This window comes from Schistocerca piceifrons, chromosome 2 (genome assembly GCF_021461385.2).
Source record: "Schistocerca piceifrons isolate TAMUIC-IGC-003096 chromosome 2, iqSchPice1.1, whole genome shotgun sequence".
Taxonomy (NCBI): Eukaryota; Metazoa; Arthropoda; class Insecta; order Orthoptera; family Acrididae; genus Schistocerca; species Schistocerca piceifrons.
Genome location: NC_060139.1, coordinates 531,717,070 through 531,720,914, shown reverse-complemented (window position 1 = coordinate 531,720,914; position 3,845 = coordinate 531,717,070). Strand labels below are relative to the sequence as shown.

Here is a 3,845-nt window from a genome sequence, read left to right as displayed (position 1 = left end):
TTCAACGTATCTTTTCGACTTGGTTGAGCCATCACTGTATACTACTCATTACTTCTCGAAGTTTTCGATAAACAGAACTTTAAGCTGCAGCAAGCGCAAGACTTACCACGCGGAAGAACAGACGGCGCAGCGCACACCACACTCCGTCCTACCTCCACGCCGTCCGCCGGCGAACTCCATCTGAGCCACCGAGGACTACAGACGACAGCGCGACTGCAGAGATTTATCTCTAACACGCCTCCCGCGAAACCCACATTCCCAACGTATTGTCCCGCACTCGCGGCTCGTTTCCGATTCCCGTAAGAGTTCGGGCTCTGTTTGTGCATTCGCACAGAAGAAGAAGATGGTCAAGTGGCCGGTGAGCCTTAACTAAATATTTACTAAGATGATATCTGTTCTTACGGGAATCGGCAACGCGCGGCGAGTAATGAGCATAATGTGCGGTGGCACTACGAATGTAGTGCGGGAAAATACGTTGGGAATGTGGGTTTCGCGGGGGAAGTGCCAGGGATAAATCCCAGCAGTCGCGCTATCCTCTGTGCCCTCGGTGGCTCAGATGGATAGAGCGTCTGCCATGTAAGCAGGAGATGCCGGGTTCGAGTCCCGGTCGGGGCACACATTTTCATCTGTCCCCGTTGACGTATGTCAACGGCTGTAAGCAGCTAAGGGTGTTCACTTCATTGTAATTTCATTCTAACAAACTGCTTGATCACCAATGGTATCTGTTCTTTCGGACATGTCCGAAAGAACAGTTATCATCTTACTAAATATTCTTTATTTTGTACTGACTGTGCTTTTTAGTTCAGATATTGCATTTTTTATTGCTACTGGATCACATTTCCTATTCGATTTAATTCCAGAACACATTCCTTCTATTTGATTTTCTTTTTTTTCCTTTTTCGATTACTAGCTGTTCCCGACTACGTGCTCCTCTGGCTGAGTCTGGTTAAATGGGAATAAGGAAAAAGAGAAAGCACACGTTTCTAATAACTATGGGAATTGTTTAGGCGTCCTGTCCATCACATTCTCACACTTTTCTCTGTCCATCTTCTCCCCACTTCTCTCTCTTCTTCTTCTCCTAGCCTCTGCCTCCTCCTCCTCTCTCCCCCTTTCTGTGCCCACACCTCATCCTCTTTTCTCTGTGACCTTTTCCTCGCCCCTCTTTCTCCCTCTCTCTCTGTCCATCTTCTCCTCCACCTCTCCCCGTCTCCTCTCCCCCTGTCCATTCCTCCTTTCTGCTTTGCATGTCGATTTCCTCACTCCCTCAATCCGTTTCCTTTCGCTCCTCTACCAGACTTTGGTCCTAGTATTTTGTTAATGCAAACTGAGATTATGTAGTAGTATTCTGATCATAATCCCATAAGCCACAAAGTAGGACACATAGCCTATATGTGTTCAAACTTTATTGCAGTAAAGTGTGAAAACTTGTCCTAAACCGATTCTTGGTAAAATTTTCCTTATTTATGCAGTACATATATAGTTACATATTATATATATTACCATGGAGAGTTCTCATTGACTATTGTTATACCTTGTTTTGAAGATAAGACCATTTCAGATGTAAGTACTTCATTTATAATCACGACAAGTTCCACAGCATTTAGCAGCAGCATCAGGTGCAATAAAAATGATTCATGTTCCGATCGAGAAAGAGAATTGGATAACCCAGTATTCATAGTCAGCAATTTTACGCCAGCATAAAACAATATAAAACAGTATCTGCTGAGCCAAATACCGAAAAATTGATCAAAAAACGGTCCATAGATGATCATCTATGCGTTTGTGTCTTAGCCCCCAGCGCTGCAGATACGAAGCCTATCGTCATGTTGGAAATATTCTCAGGCGCCTTATCGGATGGTACAAATTACTGCTCATTGTTCTACAGCAACTGCAGCATTTTTGGGTAGACACCAGGTGTTCTCTCTCTCTGGCCACGTTACAAATATTTGTGTAATTCATACCAAGTTTGAAATTTCTTGCACATTCTCTGTCCAATTAGTAGGACCTTTACGTTGTTCCCATCAGTAAATCTATAAATTCTTGATAAGCCCTCTGCTACGATATCAGGATTTTTATAATACCAGATGTTCCATTTATTGCGCTGCAGAACTACATCAAGACCTGAATATATAATGTAATCAGTATTTTGTAGAAATGTGTATGAGCACGTACTGCTTTTCTTGCAGTGACACAAAAGTTGTCCTGTATGTGAATAACGAGAAGGCATGGAACACGACTTCATACAGCAAAGAGATGAAATATACACTCGCATGTTGGCTAATCTCATTAAAAACAAACACGATAGTAATCTGGAACATGACGTTTCGACGTTAATTATCCAAATGTAAGGGGAACCAGTGAGAGGACAGTAGGAAGATTCGTGCCTCCTCTCGGCTCGATGTACTGGGCACCGGAAGCTGGAAAGGACTCCCGACTAATTAACTACGCTTCATTAGCAAGAAATGAAAAGCAGCTTAATGAAGTAATTTAGGTACACTACAGTCTTGAAAGAGTCGCGCACACGTAGCAGAATAGGGTTTGTAACAGAGACCTGGAAACAAATTCTGCGTCCCAGCAGCGGAGTAGATTGCGGTTAGTGCGGAGGACCGGACCGCTTCATTAGGAGCCGGAAAGAAGGACGTGCAGTGGGGCGGCGGCGCGGCCTTTGATGGCGCCAGAGAAAAAAATTTAGAGAAACTGCGTAATGAAAAGCAGTTGGCGTAAATAGAGTGACGCAAATTGAACAGGAAAGACATAAGATCCGAGGAGGGGGTGAAAGCTCGTTGCATCGAAGTAAACAAAAAGTAATGGAAACTACAGTTCTTCACAGCAAAGTACAACAGAAGGAAATGAAAATGTTATATGATCTGTGGAGTCGCAGATTTCATGTAAGAGGTAGTGGAACGTTATTTCTATTTTGAACTGCAATTTCCTTAACCTTGACCCATACAGTGACCATTTAATTTCAACATATTTATTTGCATCATAGATAAATCATTATGATAATTACAGTCGATAAATTAGATAATAATTTCTTTAAGAAACGCCATTCAGACAAACTTTACAAACTGCTTGTCATATAAAACCACAAATTAATTAATCTCTTTAAAAACGTTTAAAAAACCGCCTCTCGGGCCAAGTAAATCATTTAAAATAAACTTTACATCAAATAACCAGGAAATCAGTTATTATTTCCACACAGATTGAAAACCGCCCCTCCCGCACGAGATATTACCAAACAACTTTACAAGGTTATAGACAGTTTGATCAATAATAACAAAGTTGTTTCCCCATCAAATACGCCACTAAGGCTGAATTGCACCGTAGTTTTAGAAAACAGTTTCAATTAAGGCACATTCGTCTATAAATCCCTCATAATTCTTCAGACAAATATTTAAAACATTTAACCCGGGCAACCTTGCAGAGCCACCACAAGTATTAGGAAACTGCAGCTTGAGGCCCGAGATTGTGAGGCCGCGACTTGGCCACGAACGGTGGAGGCGACTGAGTACTTATCTTCGTATTAAGATGTGGACTCGGTTTGTACTTCCACCCCGTTCAGAACACCGAAATCGGAATCAAACAGCACACGCGAGCTCAGGCGAAGTCCGCTGCCCGTACTCCCGGAAGTAATTTGAAAGGGGAGGCTCTGCACTTCGTTGGCCGACTCCTTCCGGTCTCTGAAACATAAATCAGAAGCGACAAGAGGGAACCAAACAACCCTTCATTCACCTTAATACTCGAACTTATAAAAAAAACTACTTCGATAAAATTGACAAACCGATTTCATTCCTTTAAGCAGAACCACGTACACGAATGATGCAAACGGAACTGGCTCATTAAAA

At 42.5% G+C, this 3,845-nt stretch overlaps 1 non-coding gene across 1 annotated transcript; it reads left to right on the top strand.

The window, feature by feature from the left end:
• The first annotated feature begins 540 nt into the window (after positions 1-540).
• Positions 541-615, top strand: Trnat-ugu. Its single transcript has one exon. It is a non-coding gene; the product is annotated as a tRNA-Thr (tRNA).
• Positions 616-3,845: the final 3,230 nt, after the last annotated feature.